This window comes from Chelonoidis abingdonii, chromosome 1 (genome assembly GCF_003597395.2).
Source record: "Chelonoidis abingdonii isolate Lonesome George chromosome 1, CheloAbing_2.0, whole genome shotgun sequence".
In the NCBI taxonomy this organism is placed as follows: Eukaryota; Metazoa; Chordata; order Testudines; family Testudinidae; genus Chelonoidis; species Chelonoidis abingdonii.
This window is the reverse complement of record NC_133769.1, coordinates 168,048,595-168,067,788: the sequence shown is the minus strand read 5'-3', so window position 1 is coordinate 168,067,788 and position 19,194 is coordinate 168,048,595.

The following is a 19,194-nucleotide window of genomic DNA, read 5'->3' as shown; positions in this document are numbered from 1 at the left end:
TGAACCAATCTACTGCACAATAATTTGCCAAAACTTACAGAGTTCATTTGAATTGCTCCTGGGGGGTTTGATTGGCGTGAATTAGTAACACCTAGGGAAACTCAAGGCCTTCTGGAAGTGGCAAGAGACCCTGAATACTAAACCTATCAAAAAGTTTGCCAAAACTCATGCCAGCAGGAGCTCCACTTCAAATCTTCCTCTTAGCATTTATTTATTAACAGGCAGTTATGCAGTGCTTATTACTAAACTATCGGAGTGCTCCCTGCATTTTGAAGGGAATCTAAAACGGTAGCCACTAATAACCTCATTTCCGAATCACCCATCCTTCTGGATATTTCATGCCAATATTAAGTCAGACAACAAAAGGGGTGAACAGAAAAGCAAACCCTTAATTTCGAACCCTAGATCTTGTGGAACAAATATCTTTGTCCATAACATTATCATTAATGCACACCAGGTGTCACTCTGTTGGGACGGAGGGAAGGAAGGAAGTAGGTAGGGTGGTGGCTGCTACTGTGAGGATAGATGGCCCAGTGGTTAGGGCACCAACCTAGGATGCAGGAAATTTGGGTTCACGTCTCTGCTCTACCATAGACTTCCTGTGTGACCTTAGCCAAGCCATCTAGTTTCTCTGTACCCCAATTTGTAACACTTCCCTGCCTTGCAGGAGTGTTCTGAGGATAACTATAGTGATCATATAAGTATTGTAGATATACAACATAGCTCTGAGCAGGCCTAGTTTTTCCACCCATCCACCATTAATACAGGATCATGGTTTCACTATGCAATAAGTATTCATAGCATTCTGATTAAACTCAAATGTTATTTTCCAAAATTGTACACATTGGTTGAACATATCTCAATGTGTAGCATGTAAAAGGAATATACCTGCACCAAGATGTTATAAACAACCAAGTTTCTCTACAATTGAAGAGAAACAATCCTAATGATCTCTGTCAACTCAGCCACACTGTAATAATAATTTGCATTGAAGTGTAATCCCACGTCCAATGCATTTTTTCCTTTATCCCCAAAAATACATATGATGGAAAGATGTTAATTGAATTTTCACAGCTAAAAAAACCCCTTAAACTATGCACAGCAGCATGATCAGGCGTGATTTACATGATCAATCACATTCAAATCAAACAGATACAATTAGACAATCTCAAACACCAAATAAGATTTATATTCAGTTTACTTTTTTGCACACAGTCTGGGATCTATTATCTTCAAAACTTTTAAGTGCAATAGATAAAATAAATTTGTTCCAAGCAGCATCAAAGAAAGTTTGGTCAATGATATACTAAACCTCGATATCATACTCTAAAAACCCTTATGTGAATCGAAGTCTGCAAGACACATCAAACATAGTGGATGGCAATGTAATTAATCTGTTTTGACCATCATTAAACGTAGTTTAAGGAACATGTTGAATTTTAGGCCAGAAGTCATGACTTTGAGAGAGGGGAAAAAATGCTACAGTTCAGAATAAGTTCAACAACAAGATCTATAATATTGCACAAAACAAAATAACTTGATTTAGCCATGGGACTGATGTAAGCACAATGAAGCTCAAATGGTTAGGTCTGGTCAATTATTCAGTGTTCACACTGCAGCTTCTTGCCTTAACAATTTTGTAAGCACACCATGCTACAAAAGCCCAATCTGAAACCCAGTAGGTCAATAGAAAAACTCTTATTAATTTCAAGAGGCTTTGGATTGGTCCCCACCTTTCTCAACATAAACCTTGGAGTCCCAGTGAATCAAAGTATGCTAAGCAGGCTTCAAAGGCCCTTTAAGAAATGAAGTATACATGACAGAGTGACGTAGTTGTTTGGGACACTAATTCTGAATTATAATTTCTTTATTAAAAAAATAGGTTGTGTGTTATATATGGAACCATGTCACAGACGTACCTTAAACCTGCTACCCCATCTTGACTGTCAACTATGATAAAGGCTGGATTTATTTCCATCTTCTAAAGGTCTGAGAAATCCTATATTCCATTTTGCAATGTTCTTCCTTTTCAGTTCATAAAACAATTTACAAAGGAACGAGGAGTTTTAGTGATGTGCTTCACAGAAGCTGGTTTCCATGAGATTTTTATGTATGAACAGAATTGCTTACTATATATATAACTTTACAAATACTTTGAAAGTTCTCTTCTAATGCAGATTTTGTTTTTGGCTGTTTGATTGTTTCTGGCACAGTCTTGTTCATCTGGCTGTTCCTGAGTGGTCAAAAAAGGGTTTGGCCTTGTGGGATGTGTTAATTCCTCACTGTTGTTAAATGAATAATTATAAAGCAAGGGTATTGATTCCCAAGGTCCTTTGGTCAAAATGGACCAAACACTCCATGGACTTGATTTTTCTTCTCTTCATGCTAGATTTAATGACTAATCAGAGCCCTGCTTTTGGTATCCAGGAGATGTGTTCTTTCAAGTTTTCTTCCATAGTAGCTGTAACCATAGGGAAATATTCATGCCCATTTCTTAGGAATAAATGTCCCCAAAATTTGTCACGGACAATCTGGCTGCCTACGAGCAATGAGTAAGTCTTCCTCTGAGAATTGTGTCAGATTTAGACACTAAGGACTGAGTAGTGCGTACAGAATCATCAGGTATAAAACTGGAATAACTCCAACAAAGTCAGTCAATCAATCTTCAGTATTCCCATATTTCTGGCTAAAATAGCCCTTCTCATGCTCCAAGTTGATATTTCTCAATGTCTATACAGTCTAGATTTTTTTCTCTTCTGTTTCTTGATAACTAAAACAGTCCAATTTAGGATTTAATATTTTTTTCTTATTTCTACTCAGAGAGCAATGCTTACAGCTGTTTTGGCTATATGATAAACCTTTAAACCAGCCTCTGTGCTTCCTTTTCATTCTCCCTCATGTACCCAAGTAACACTTTGTTAATTACACACCTGCAGCTCTTTACTTGATTCAGACAATTGCACTTCATTTTAACCTTTGATTTAAACATATACCTGGGCAATTTGTCTCATTGAGATTAGAATCTGCTCTAACATTTTTGTTCTTGGTTTCCAGCTACTATTCTGAGGAGATGTTGCAATATAGTATCAATCTCTGTCTGTGTCATTTAGACTGGAGCTTTGCCTAGCTTGACTGCTAAGATAATTAGTAGTGTTTCTTCACTGCAGTTCCCCTGCTGGGAACTTCATAGACAGCAGTATTTTTATAAGATTTTTACCATCCAATGACATGCAACAACAGACCGTTATTATATTGTCACGATTGAGGGTTGGGGGTGGGTGGGAAGGAAACTATCCAAATGCTATCAATTGTCCGTTGGTGGAAGGGTTCACCTGAATCCAGCTTAGTCTGATTTGTGGGAGATCATACATTTCTTTCGATTTTCTTCCAGTCTATGTCAAATATGAATTATTAACCAATTAACACTGATCTGTTACAATTACTGAAATGACCTGTGTTTAATAGCTCTGTGCTCAGGTCTGTAGTTATTAATAGTAATAAGCAATCCCCATCCCCGTTTCTAGTTCTTTCTAATTTGGGGTGGAGCCAGAGTGTTTGCATATAGGGATCCATTATAAAGTAACCTAGGACTGTAGTTCAAGCTCTTTCATAGGATTTTAATTTAAACTACCTGTGAAGTACATTAGTATGAAAATTAATATTTTTACATGTTTCAGTCTCTTCATTTGTATTTAGCATACTGAAAGAGTGTAAATAGCTTTTATAATGTACGGATGTGTGTGTGTAATATAAGCCAGTTCATTTATAAGCCACCCTCTCCCCGCACCCCCCAAGATGGATAAGTAAAAATGAAAAATTTTTATAACCCATTCGTAAGCTGACCCTATAATTCAAGGTCAGCAAACTTTGGCTCCCAGGCCATCAGGATAAGCCACTGGTGGGCCAAGATGGTTTGTTTAGCTCAAGCGTCCGCAAGCACGGAGGTAAACCTAAGTAAACAAAGTGTCCCGGCATGCCAGCTGCTTACCCTGACAGGCTGAGACCCACTTGCCTAGAGGGGCCAAGCCCCTCACCCCCACCATCCCCCCCAAAACTAGTTCTGTTCATAACCCCAAAACTAGTCAAGACTGGCCAAGCTTCTGCACCAGTCCCAGGCGGCTCGGCTCCAAGGAGACAGGCGGGGTCCCACAGGTGGTGGGAAACAGAGACTGCCCAGAGCCGGAGGGGCACTGGCGTCCAGCCAGGGGGCAGAGAGGAGCCCTCAGCTAGCTGGAGGAGCAAATGATGGGCAGAGTGGGGGGACAGCCAGTGGGCTGGCAGGGTCTCATGGCACAGTGCAAGCGGAGCAGGCCAGAGCCCCTTCTGAACATGGGCTTGGCTCCATGGCACCACTGGCATCATTGTAAACTCAATACTGTTTATGGGTTACCCATTGCTAAGGACAAATATTTCCTCTCACCTCCGTGGGTGTATGCTACCTGATGGGCAATGGAACTAATATTATTCTGCTGAGTAGTGAGCAATAAAATCTGCATCCTTTGCACACCACAAAGCTCTGCTCTGCTGGGCTCCCTCCGCTGTAGATTGCAGGCTGTATCCAGGGTAGGGAGGAGCCCTTATTGAGTTAGCAGTGGTCACAAGAGTGCTCTAGAAAAGCACTAGAATAGGTAGTTATTTAACATAAAGAGCACCATCTGTGGCACATAAGAATACGTAGCATTATCTGTAAGTTAGTAGGACCAATAAAGTTGTTTTTACATACTGAAAATGGCTTTCTGCCTGCAGCTGATAACATGCAGTTCTTAACAGCAGTAAGGGGCTAGTTAAAAGAATGTGACTATATGAACCTCCCAATCAGCCCTCACCCCCACCTATTCAACATAAAGGAGCATGGCAGCCCAAGGACTACTGCAGCACACAGGCAGCATTAGTAGCTTCAGATCACCTCTATTTTCACTGGGCAAAAGGAGATCCAGACCACTACAGAAACATCCACATGCACTGTACCATGTCTACTCTTTAAGCCTGGTGCAAGGGGGGGTGGGGGGAAGGAGTCTCCCCCTACAAGTATTACATAGAGAGTAAAACTTCCACTTTGCATGTGGGAAAGAAGATCTCATGTTCAAAGACCCTTGGCTGTTACCAGTTGCAGACAGAGCTTCTATATTTTACTGCCTACTGTCAAAATTAGACTCAGGACTCACAGTTTGTCAGACCACTCTGTTTTATTAGCACAGCGCTCTGCTAATAACACCCAGATAATGTGAGCACCATGCAAGACACAAACTATCTTATTTATACAGATAAAAGGGAGAGTACTTAACAAGATAACAAAGGAAGCAGAATCTGATAAGTTTACCTGGGCTAGGCATGCATATCTTATTTCCTTACTAACTATTACCGACATTCTGTTAATGTTTCGCCATTAGCACCCTTGTTTATGCCTAATGTTTCTTTTCCTGGCACCTGTATTTCAACATTTCTTATTTCTGCTTAAAGGTACATACAACATTTCTTTAATCCATTCTTATTTTTACAATATAATTAATTCTACTTTCATACTACTAAGAATCCAATCCTATAGTGCTTGCAAAAGCAAAACTGATTATCAGGAGGACTGGTGCCTAAATAGGGCTGGTTGAATAGCAAGAAGAATTATTGATGAACATTTTCCTGAAATCTATCTTGTGATTTCATTCATGCCTCTATTTATCCATTTTCCGCAAACATTAGCAAGTGGTTTGTCTTTACCTGAATGTTTGCAAGAGTGCCTTTATCCGCACAAACACTTGTCTTAATTACAAACAAGGGTATTTGTGCACAAACAAGAGAATTTGTTATTTACTATTCACCATTCATTATTCATCTGTTTAAAAAGTTTGTCACCTAATCAGGGAATGGATATCTCATCATGTGACTTAGATGATCAGTTAGAAAGAACAATCATAGTGCTTGATTTGTAGAAAATCCATAGGTTGCAGGTTGTTCATTATCTGGAATTGTGTATTGAACTATTTGTCTAACAATGGCAGGGATTGCCTTATCTGTCTGTCGGTAGTTTGCAAACAGGAAAGAGGACTAACTTCATTGAATAAACTGTTCATTGCAAAGAAAGTGACCAGGACTAGCCTTCAGGATAAGCACCTATGTTGTCAAGAACACAGCAAAATTTCCTCTCTTATGCATCTTGTGATTATGGAGATTTAGTGTTTCATTTGGCATTTAACAACTTCCATGTTGGTTTTCGCATTTGGAAAACTATTGCTATTCATATTTCCAAAGCATTTGAAATAATTCAGAAGTTACTTTACTCCAAGACATTAAAAAAAAATCATTACTTTGTCAATTTACTGTGAAAATCAAAGGAAATATTTCAAATGTATCATTTATTGAAACAAAAATGGAAGGAAAGCACATTATGCTTTTGGAAATAAATTTTCAGCTCTTTTTTTGTATGAATTCATCAGCCACATCAAGAGACTTTGGTGGAGTTATAGGACTTTTTGCTTTTCTAATGTTAAAAGTCAATTTTCTATGTGTTTGCCAGTGATTTCACAAAGCCTTTAGGATTTTGATGCACAATTTTAACTCTCTGTACAAAGCATGACCACTTACATAATCTAAGGACTAATATGTTTCCTTAGTCTTAGCTGCTGCTTTATCATTAACATAGATAGAAATTTCAGAATTAAAGGAAAATAAGCAAAAATGTTAACATTTTGTGGCACTGATTGTTATCAGGATTTAGGGACATAGGAATTGCAAGACCGGATCAGACTAGTCCAACAATCTGTCTCTGATAGTGGTCAGCACTGTAAGCTTCAGAGGAGGAATCCCTGCAGTGGGCAATTGTGGGATAACTCATCCCCAGAGAAAATTCCCTCCTAACCTCCAATAAATAGAGGTTGGCTGATGCCCTGAAGCATGAGGGTTAATATACCCTCCCAACCTCTTGTATATTTATTTTTAATTTTCACAATTATAACTCTGGATGTTCTTATTGTCCATATACATGTCTAATCTCTTGCAAAACCTTGCTAAACTTTTAGCCTTGGTGCTATCTCCTGCAATGAGTTCCACAGTGATTGAGTTAAAAGGTATTAGTTGTGAACTGGCCACCTTTCAATTTCATTGAGTGCCCCTTTATTCTACCGTAGGGAAAAATGACATATCTAAGGGTATGCCTACACTACCCGCTGGATTGGCGGGTAGTGATCAATCTATCAGGGAATTGATGTATCGTGTCTCATCTAGATGCGATAATTCGATCCCCAGATGTGCTACCTGTTGACTCCGGAACTCCACCAGGGTGAGAGGCAGAAGCGGAGTCAACGGGGGAGCAGCGGCCGTCAATCCAGCGCCACAAAGACACAAAGTAAGTGATTCTAAGTTGATCTAAGATATGTCAACTTCAGCTACGCTATTCTCATAGCTGGAGTTGCGTATCTTAGATCGATTCCACTCCCCCTCACCCCCGAGTGTAGACCAGGCCTAAAAGGGCTTTAAAAGATTTTACAACACACATGTGCTTTCTTATATGGTTTCAAGGGAAAATGCTCTGGAAGGAGCCAGAGATACTACAGAATGCTAAAGTTATTATGGTGTTTGTGCATGTGCTTTTTCTCACTAGAAGGATCCAGATCCTTGTAGCTTTTTCTAAAGAGAGACAGTAAAGAGTAAGTGACAAAAGCTTGAGCAAAGGGTCAGTGGCAGGTCTACAGGAAGAATTACCTCTTTGAAATCCAGGCAGCAGGAAACACAGAGTGTCAAAAGCTGCACAATCATCTCTGCTGAGTATATAATTACCAATGGATCTGATCAGTAGAGAACACGAGGCAAGGAAACATCAGAGGTCAAAGTTGGAGACACAGAGGGATTCCATGTGAACCAAACTATCCTGGCAGGAAGGAAAAACAACCCACAAAAACTGTCAGTGAAAGGGGGGTGGTAGGAGAGAAAAAGAATCAGTAAATGCCCAGGAGCTAAAAGAAAGTCGCGATGACAAAAAAAGCCTTAAAAATTGGCAATTGGATTGTAAACTCTTGTTCACATTGGTGAGCAGCTTCTCACCCAAGCACAAACACTTCAGAGATCATTGCTATGAGTAAGGGGATCACGATGTGGCCCCGCAAAAGAAAATTACAGTGACAATTATCAATTACAATAAAAAATCACCATTCTCCGCTGGGGAACATCAACGGAACAAAAAGCCTGAGGCTGTGACCACTTGCACGCAGGAGTAACTTTACTCACATGAGTAGTCCCACCAAATTCAGTGGGATTAGTCACAGAACTAAAGTTACATCTGGGATCAGGTTCTGTAACTAACAGATATGCATCCCTGTCTGAGTGCGGTACCTCACAATTCATCCTTGTGGGGAGTTGGTACCCCATAGCAGTGACACTAAAAATTCATTAAAAAAGAATTTGTGCCCACATAGTGGCATTGTAACCAGGGGACCTAGAGAAACTAATAAATTGACACTCATACACATGCACACAGACACAGACACACACACACATTTGTATATGTTGAGAATTAGTTTGCCAGAATTTAAAGGAAAAAAATACAAAGGTTTGTAATTTTCATTTTAACTATGGCCAATGAAATCGCCACACTCATAGATTATCATGAGTAACCACAATGCTGTCTTGATATGTGCTGTTAAGGTTGTTCTTGTCAGGATATGTGGAAGTTTCCAAAATAAATTCTTGGCCAAAAAGATGGATATTTACCTCCAAGTTGCACCCTCATTTTGAAACCCTCATTTTGTTGAGTTTTAGTGAATGCACGACTAGGACAAAGTCTTTAACTCGTTAATTGGAAGTTTATCACCATATTATTTAGGTGGTGTACTCTTATTCCCCTTTTTTCCCCCATCTATAAGTTGCATATTTGTCTCACAGCATTACAGCTGCTCGTATGAATGTTAAAACTATTTCCTGGATATATCTAATAGTTTTCAAGTTATTTAAAGGCTGATTTCAAAAATATTGTTCACAGGCTCTGTTAGGACTGCAAAGAAAGTCCTAACCATTATTTCACCAGGGGTACGTCCAGACTACTTGCCGTATCGGCGGGTAGCGATCGATCGATATATCGCGTCTCATCTAGATGCAATATATCGATCCCTGAACACGCGCCCCACCGACCCTGGAACTCCATCCAAGTGAGCGGTGGTAGTGGAGTCAACAGGGGAGCCACAGACGTCGATCCCGCGCCATGAGGACGGGAGGTAAGTCGGAATAAGATACGTCAACTTCAGCTATGGTATTCCCATAGCTGAAGTTGCGTATCTTACATCGACACCTCCCCTTAGTGTAGACCAGGCCCAGGTTTACGCTGACCTAGATCTATGGAGTTTTGTTGAAGTATTACGTTCAAAGTAGAATTTTCTAATCATTCAACTAGATACCCACAAAACATTGGTCCAGTTAAGAAGTACACCACAGTGTGCTGAACAGACAGACATATAAAGACATCTGGATTAGAAATGAACCCTAACTAGGGCCTCAGATCAGTCCCATCTCTTTGGGGAATTTTTGGGTTGATTCCAAAACCCTAAGGTGCCCATTGTCCAAGCCCAGTTTGGAGTCAGCCCCAGATAGCAGAATCCTCACAAAAGTGGTTAGTCTTCTGTGATTTTTGGTGGAATGTGGCACCCAAAAAGCCCACTCCCATGTGCTTTTGGAGACTTAGAAAGGTACAGAAGAATCTCCGTTCCTAACTTTATTCTTGATTCTACTGCTGAACTGCTGGGTGACTTTGGGCAAGTCACTTCACCTCTCTGTGGCTCAGTTCTCCCAGCTGTAGAAGGAGGATAGTGATGCTTAGCTCTTTTATAAAGTGCTTTGAGATCCATTGATCAAAAATTCTACACAAGCGCAAGATATTATTGCTATAATATGATGCATGGTCCTGTGGACTATGCATAGGACTAAGAACAAAAGGCTGTATGCTATTCATGACTCTGACACAGATGTCCTCTGTGGCCTTGGTCAAGTCACCCTTTTCTGCCTTAATTTCCTGTGTGCATAATAAAGATAGCACCACTGTGCAAGACACCAATTATTGCTCATAAAGTGCTATAAAATTTCTAAATTCATCAATACAGCAGTTCATTGGCCTAATCATCCTCTGCATCCCAACCTAAAACTCACTCATCATTTAAAAAAACTAACTTATGGTGGCGTAAATGGTTATTTGGGCAGACTAGCAGAAGTAACTTATGGCTTTGCCAATTCTAAGTAACACATCCATCCCAAATGCAGGCTAATAAAATCTTTATACCACCACACATCATCAAATATGATAGATATTAGATTATAGGGAAAATGTATCTAGGTAGCTCAAAGTAAAATTGTTATGAGATCCTTAATCCTCCACAACTGCTTAAGAGATTTGCAGTTACCTTGAGGACAAGGGTCCCTTTAGAATTCTCTCTCACTATTGCTGGGTGCTGGAATAAATTGACTGGCGGAGGTCAAAAGTGCTAGAGCAATGATGTATTTGGCTTTTGGAGAGTCTGCCGGATGTATCACACTGAGAGCAATTTATCTGAAATAGCATTCATAATGGGTCCCAAAGGAAATGCCAATGACTCCTTGAAAGAAAGATGCTTTGATGCTAGCTAACAGTAACTGGAGTATGCATAAAGCACACCAGATAGAGCAGAAAGGAAGAAACTAGAAACAAAAATACAATGCACATTTATTATTTGCAAGATGTACACTTTGCTGTATTATTATTAGTGAATCACTTAATAATTACTTGTTCTGTTCATAACCTCTGGGGCACCTGCCAGTGGCCACTGTCGGAAGACTGGATACTGGGCTAGCTGGGCCTTTGGTCTGACCCAGGATGGCCATTCTTATGTTCTTATGGAAGGTCTAGTAAGGAAGCATTATGCTGGTAAACATAGTGCTATGACAACTGCCAAAAGAGGCAGCTACTAATTACAATGGGTGGGATTCTGCCCTATGCAGCCCCTTTGCATATCATGGGGAATGCAGAAGGGATGTGAAGCTGTAGGGGATCCCTGAGTTGTAGAAAGCCAGCATCAATCCTTCCCCACCTCAGCTACTTGGCTGTAGACAGCCCTGGGAACTGAAGGAGCATAAAGATGGCATACAGCCACCTTTTCCCCACTCCTCATTCAGATGAGCCAAGCAGAGCACTGGTGCAGCTGGGGGGTTAGGACTAATATGTGGACTTTGTAACCATAAAGCGATTAGGGTGGTTCAAAAATTAGTATGAGAGAAGTATCAGAGGGGTAGCCATGTTAGTCTCCTCATTATAGTAAGAGAAGGCTTTTTACACTTCCCTGCCTCCTTCACCACCTCAGATCCAGGCCAAGTTGAAATGGGCAAAAGCTATGACTATTTGGTGGTCTACAGGAGATGGGTTGGTGGTGTTGGTTGTAATTTTAGTGGACACAACCACCTCACTTTGCTCTGTTATTCATAGACTCAGAGAGAGATTAAGGACAGAATGGATGTAGACAATGAGCTACCTTCTCCCTACAGGTTATTGTTGTCTCCTTTCCCTTTTTGCACAATGTAAGTAATCTGACCTAACCACAGGGGTACAGCAGGATTCAAATAACTGTGTTTACTAACTACATATAACACTCAAGGCCTAGCTGCACACAAACTGCTCTTTTGGCAGACTCTTGATGACTTATTGTCTTTTGTTTCATAAGCGCCACAATAGGGCTGATAAGAATAGAGTTAAAAAATTTATTAAGATGATGTATAAAAAAAGTGAACAGTACAGAGGTTAAGTGTAGAAGTTTCTGGTTATCAGGGAATAATGTAGAGATTATCGAGGGGGCGAAGTTCGGTTTAAGATTGGGTGTCGTAAGGAACACATAAACTGCAATATCCCCAATTGGGAGTAAAAGGTTGATGGGTCAAAGTACAGACATTGAGATATGAGGGTATGAAGCTCATATAATGGCTATGTTCGGGTCTGAAGTATGAGTGGATATGATGATGAGGATGGACTGACCCTCATTTGGTGAGATTTAACATTCAGGGAGTTTATGGTTCCATTTCATATGATTCAGCAGAGAAAGTCTCTTGGTCCCTTTCTCGTAGTCGAAGAATGATGTCACTCCATCTCACGCCTCCTGGTACTATCAGTGGCCAGTGATGCGTTCGATGTAGATGTCTCTGGACCATTGGATGGTGTCTGAGACCATGAGGCGCCGCATGAGCTGTGCATAGCGTCGACTGATCCCACCAGTCCGCAGCACATGCTCATTGCAGGGGTCCTAGGCACCCAGGGCTCCAATGATCAAGGTGTCCATCTGCACCTCATAGTCCTTCGCTCTCAGGGTGTCGGCTAGGGGGCATACTCTTCCAGCTTACAGGGTCAGGCTTTGCGAAATGCCGGGGTCCTGTTGTCAAAGGAGACCGTGACGTTAACGAGGATGATCTTTTTCTGGGCCTTGTCAGTGACGATGATGTGAGGTTGCAGCTGGCTGTCAATACTGGGGATGGCGCCGTTCAGGGAGATCTCCCCCAGGCGTGGTGCGATGGCTTTCACCAGGCGGTTCTGGATGGCGTTGTGGCGCAGCTGCCAGGCTCTGGAGTGGGGTTTGCAGCTGCACAGGATGTGGGGCAGGGTCTTGTGGAATAGCCGCACTTCCTGAAATGCTAACTACTTAAGGAGCTGCCACTCAATTCCTGTACAGTATGGTGATCCCATCGGGTCAGGGCGGAAAGACATCAATAGGCAAGTGAGCAGGATGCTTGTACTGTTGCTACCCATGCTGTATCTGCCATGTAGCAATATAGGAAGAGTCATTCTTCAGGATAATAATCTCAGCACGCAGCACATAATGGGCACTGACTCCTAATTGGGGTCTCTGGGTGCTATCATAATATCAATATTAAATAATCTTTTAACACAGTAAACTAAATCTAGCCCTAGGATAACCAAGGCCAACTCTCATTAACGTCAATTCATAGCAGGGCTAAGTTGGTCCAGTGTCAGCACCACTCAATCATTTTGGTTAGTTTCTTACAGAGAGATGATTTACAATGATATATATGAGGCTAAGAAAAAAGAGGCTGAAATTAAATTTAAACTGTGTTTTCTTATCAACTGAACACATAGAGATCTCATGCACACTGACCAAAATATCCTGCTATTCTTCACCTAAGACAGCTATATCCAGGTGCCCCCTCCCCCCAGTGCCACGCTAACCCTGCTTGAAATAAAACGTTTGCAAAAGGCTCATATCAAGGTATGACTAATGTCATCATTCTCCATCCACAAAAGCGAGCCCAATGAAGTGAAAAAAGTGTATTAATAGGAGAGGGGTTTTTTTTAAATTAGCAAGAGACAGTAGTAAAATGGCACATGAGCACAACAACTTGAGCCAAGCAGCATGTGCATCAGCGGTGGGTCAAAGAAAATCTGTTTGCTCTACCCCTGATTTAAAAGCAGAGTTTGCCCTGCGTGTATTGGCACCACTTAGCACTTTCCAATCTCTTCTGTCCACCCAACCTGGCCTCCTGCTCTGACCCCTATAAGAATCATTTCCGTCTTCTTAAGGGTATCTTTTTTATTGTTGTTTTTTTTTAGGATGAGTTAATCATGCCAATAAAAAAACAAACACTACATACAGACCTATCAGCAAGTGACAAAAGTCAGAGTGCTAGTATAGTGTCTTGTCGCTTTAAATATGGAGCCCTAAGTTTAATGCCACCCCATATTTAACCGGGTGAGCTACCTGATACCAAGCTTCTTCCAGTTGAAAATATTTTGTGGATTAGTCTTGGGTTACATTGTGCACAGGCCATAAGATGAGGTGAAAATTATGGAGCGTGGGGCAAGGGACCTCCTTTGCCTGGCCAGGCTTAGTGTTTTCCCCTTTCGGCGGTGGGGGTCTGGAACAAATCAGTCCTCCTCCACAGAGTTTTTATCCCCTACTCAGGTTTCATATTTTAGCATTTATAAGGTGGGCCTCACGGTAGGCCCAAGCAGTACTCTTCAGCCAAACAAAAAGAAACAAATTCCTAACATAAAAAGGAAATAGCTCTCTATGATGGAAGTCACACCCTACACAGGGTTGTAATAATCTCTGTACAAAATATGCCTTGTAAAGTATCATTTGAAACTTAACAACTGCTGGTCAACAATATCACGGTGAGATGTATGTAGCAACATTATATGTGACATTATTAACATAAACTGAAGTTATGACTGAAGTGTGTTTACCAGACATGTCTAGGAAGTGAATAAATCTGTTTCTTAAAGACAAAGGATAAGTTGACACCCTAGCCTTGTGTAATCAAAGCTGATGGGCCATCACCCATCAAGTGGCTATTTTTGGTCCAGGAAGGGAGACAGGAACAAACATCTGCATTTTCGCAAACCTCTCCCCCACCAGACTCCTTGTCTCCTTGCTCTCAGCTGAAAACAACTTTATCTGTGGGTCACTCTTAGGCCTTGGCTACACTTGCAAGTTGCAGCGCTGGTGATGGGGTTACAGCGCTGCAACTCACTTGCTGTCCACACTTACAAAGCCCAGCCAGCGCTGCAACTCCCTGGCTGCAGCGCTGGCTGGACTCCTGCTCGGCTTCGGGTGTAGCGAATCCAGCGCTGATGATGCAGCGCTGCTCATCAGGTGTGGACACTAACCAGCGCTGTAATTGGCTGCCAGGGTATTAGGAGGTATCCCAGCATACCTTTTCAGCCTGTCTGGTCATCGTTTCGCACTCCACTGCCCTGGGCTCAGGTGACCCGCCCTTTAAATGCCCCGGGAATTTTAAAAATCCCCTTCCTGTTTGCTCAGCCAGGCGTGGAGTGCAAATCAATCAATCACTGACCATGCCTCCACGCCCCAAACGAGCCCCAGCATGGACAACTGCGAGCTCCAGACCTCATCAGGTTTGGGGTGAGGAACGCTGTGCAGTCCGAGGCGCATCAGCCGTGAAACTGATGTACTTAGGCAGATATGAAAGTCCATGCAGCATAGGGGCCATGACCGGGACGCTGTGCAGTGCAGGGTTAAGTAAAGGAGTCTGCGGAGTGCCTACTGCAAAGCACGTGAGGGAAACCGGCGCTCAAGTGCTGCCCCCACGACCTGCCATTTTTACAACTAGCTGGATGCGATACTTGGGTGTGACCCACTGCCAATCCGGGCGATGATGGACATCAGAGCGGGAGAGGAGGGGAGGGTGTAGAGGAACCGAGATTGAGACAGTGGGAGACACTCCGGTCCCAGGAGGCTGCAGCCAGGAGCTCTTCAGCAGCAGCAGCCAGGAGAAGCTAGCCATTTGCAGCCACGGAACTGGTAGTGAAGAAACAGCAGAGAAGACTGTTCTGGTAGAATTTTTATTGTAAGGATGGAAATGTTTGGGAGGAGGGGGTTGGTTATGGCTGCCTGAAGCATGCTAGATGTGAATAGCCCAGATTCGGTCTCTATACGTCAGTGGTAAATCGCCCTCTGTAATCTCTGCAAAAGTTTCAGCCAGAAGGCGCTGGCAATGCGCTTCCGTAAGTTTATAAGGGAGAGCCACCGTGGTCCTTGAGTCCCAGTCAGGCTAATCGCGTCACGCCACTGTGCCGTGAGGGTGGGAGGGAACATTGCTGACACACGAGGCAAGCTGCATTAGGGACCAGGGTGGAAGCCACTATGCTGTAAAAGACACCTCCCGTCTCTTCACAGGGTGACACGGAAGCGCAGCAGAGATATCTGGAGAGGATAAAATCCTGTGGGGAAAATTACAGGGATACAGATAGTGCACAGTCCAACACATACGCCTTCTTTGCATTTCCCGATGCACAGAAAACAGTAGATCCAGAGTCAAGCAGCTCACCCTTACACGGTTGAGCCGCGTGTGCAGATGGCTCCCAAGGAGGACTGCTGGTGGCAGATTGGGTGTAGGAGTTCAGTGCGAGTATGCCCTGAAGCTGCTACGCTGCGATCCCGCAGCACAGAAGACGCCAAGTATGATACAGACCGAGTCAAGCAGCGCCCCCCCCTATGCAGGTGGAGCCGGTGTGCAAGATGGGCTCCAGGAAGTAACCTGTGCAGAATGTGGTGTAAGGCTGAAGTTCTAAGAGCAGTAACCCCCTAGCTTGCTACCAGCTTTCCCCAATGCAGCAGAAACTGCAGTGATCCCGAGGTATCTCACCGCATTGATCGCTTGTGCGTGGGCACTCTGGGTGCTTATGCTCGACTATTGTAAATGATGCACAAATAGTCTACAACTGAGTGTGATTATAACTGGACCTCTATAGTAAAGTGGTTTCTTCTCTCTGTTTTTTTTTTTAGTGTCCTGAATCACTGCATTCACAGACTTCTGAGAGGCTGCAAGTTACGGCGACAGTCCAAGAACAAGTAAAGCAGAGCTAGTGAAAGCGTTATGATCTGTATCGAGACTATCAGGAGGCTGCAGAGATGGAGGGCACCGAGAAAAGCAGACAAAAGAACGGCTAAAAGACGGAAAAGAGAATTGCTGTCAGAGCACCACAACCGCTATAAGCGTCTGGAGCGCCAAAACGGACTGTATGCCGTCAATGGTAACGCCTGCAGGCATTGAGCACTACGGGGGGGGGTGCGTTCTTCCATCAATGCGCTCTCGCATTGTCCACTGTTTTCACCCCTTCTCCAGCATCGTGGTTCTTTCACCACACCAGCTGCCCCCAACACCTGTACGTTACGCTACCAGCCCTGACAACTAGACTTACCTCTATGCCATCAACCCAGTCACATTGCACATCTAATGCCATGAGTGGCAGTAGGCCAATTGCAGCAAGTCATCCAGGCACACATATTCAAACCTCTAACTGTACAGTTCCGCACGCATCAGTTCCTCTTTATTCTGTCTTTGCTCCCCCCATGACGGTTTTCTGGGTAATGTATATTTATTAATAAAGGATTTCTTGATCTTCTTACAAACAGTTTTTTTTATTATTTCAGAATGAAACATAAAGTAACCCAAGAGGAAAGCAGCACTGGCAAATCATTGTAACACTGCAGCATTCATTCCTGTGCAAGGCACCAAACTTACTGTTTGGATTCAGCTCAACTTGCTCCTTCAGGCATCCATAAGCCTTGAAGCCCGTTTGCTGAGGCTCTCTCTTGTTAGACCCTGCCTCTCTGCTGTGCAAAATAAGCTCCAGGTGCTGACCTCGAGGTCCATTCCGTCCTGAGTTTCAAAACCCTTCCTTCACAATATTATGGAGGGTACAGCTCCTGATTATTAACCGCAGGATGCTGCTTCCCCCACGTCTAATGCTTCCGGTAAAGACCCTCCGCGCAGCTTTTAAATGGCCAACAGCACACTCACAGTCATTCCTGCACCGGTCATGCTGTAGTTGAACCGTCTCTTGCTCCTGTCAGCTTTCCTGTATTGTTCATCGAGCAACGCATTAACGGTAACACGGGAGTCTCAAAGGGATCACAATGGGAACATTTTGCCATCCACCCACTGTGATCTTCTGTGCTGGAAAAAGTCCCAGCTGCATTCCTGAACAGGCCACTGTTTCGGAAGATGCATGCCACTATGCACCTTTCCAGGACCAGTCTGTGTAGATGTTTGCAGTGAACCACCACAGTGAGAGATCAGAAGCGCGCGAGAAGCCATAGGAAATATCCCTTCGATTTGTTACTTGATGCTGATGAGTGGGGCCAGAATGGAATAGGCGTCCATCTGTATCGCCCCTTCCGCAGTTAGGACACCCATTTGTTGCAAGCCACCCAGACTGTTCTGCACATTCCCAGAGTACGCTTCTTCTTAGCGGATGGATTATGGCATGCAACTTGCATCCAACTATTCCACGGTCGACTGTCCACTCCAAAACTGGTTCTACGAACCGATTGTAGCTTGCTCTGGAGTTGCCAGCTTCCAGACTGCAATAACCACCCGCTTCTCACGTGACTAGGTGGGGAAGCTCTCAGCATAAGGTAGCTGCGGCAAGGGTTGGGGGCGAGCTCACAACAGTCCGCAAGAACGTGGCTTTTCTCATCCGAAAATTTCTGCAGCCTACTGCTGTACATCCCAGTACTTTGCAGACAAATGTAGTATCCACCTACTAGCAGTGCTTGTTTCCCTAGCCCAACAGGTTGGCGTTTACCGCTGGCATGAGGTTATCACATCGGTTACTGCAGAAGCATTTAGTGTCAGGACCATTAGCGAATCTATTTCATCGGCTGACTCCACTGTCACTCTTGGAGCTGATAGAATAGCTCACGCCAACGTATGTGTTGAACAGATAGTCATTCAGCACCAAGTCCCTGCACTGCGGCTCATTTCTTATCAGAATCACGCCGACAGACTATCAATGGCACCAACGGCGACAAGGAAGCAATGCACAGGGGCGTGGTGACAGAGAAGCGGAATTGCCCGACCTTCTGTCCCCTTCCCAAGCCGAAATAGGATGAGTGTCACACTCCTGTGAGGAATTAGAGGTCCACAATGCACACTCGCAACGAGGCGCGCAACTGCTGCAATGTGGCCAACGATGCAGCGAGTGGTAGCTGAAAGTGTGTTGGCCACACTGCAAGTGCTGGTCCTACACAGTCATGGTACGACACAGTTGTAACTCCAGCGCTTGCAACCATTCCGAGTGTAGCCAGCCCTTAGGAAAGATGCATTTGAAAGTGTGACTTAACTACAGTCAGAGACAAAAACTACCCAAGTTCTTCTCCTATTAGCTTCTCTTTTCTACCTAAGATGAAAAAAAAAGAATCTGTGGATTTGGGAGTGACATCCAGCGTAGAAACCCAGTGTTGTCAGAATGCTACAGTGTGCTCTGGCTCTCTCCAATGTGGTATCACTGCGGCTGAGTGCGTGTTCCCTGACAGCAGATCGACAGAGACCTATAATACATGAGTTAGAAGGTACGAAGGCACGGTCGGCCAGGTTTATTGCGCGTATGACCAGCAAGTTCAGTTTCCTGTAGTTACTTAGTCTACCGGGCAGACTATACGATGGTGTCCCGGTCAATGGACATGGCTTCAGTCAGTGTGGGAACGTTCCACTGCCCCCTAGGCCAGACAATAGACATCGCCGTTGATGCATTCTTATACACAGGGTAAAACATTTACCATCACTCTCCTGACGTATTGAGGTGCACATCCTACATATGTAGGCAAAGTACACCCCTCTAGTAGTAAGAGTGCCGCTCGACTGTACATGTTTGGTTTGAAACAAAAAACTCTCTCCATCATACTTAACGCCTTTGCCCCTGTCATTGGGATGGGTCAGCCT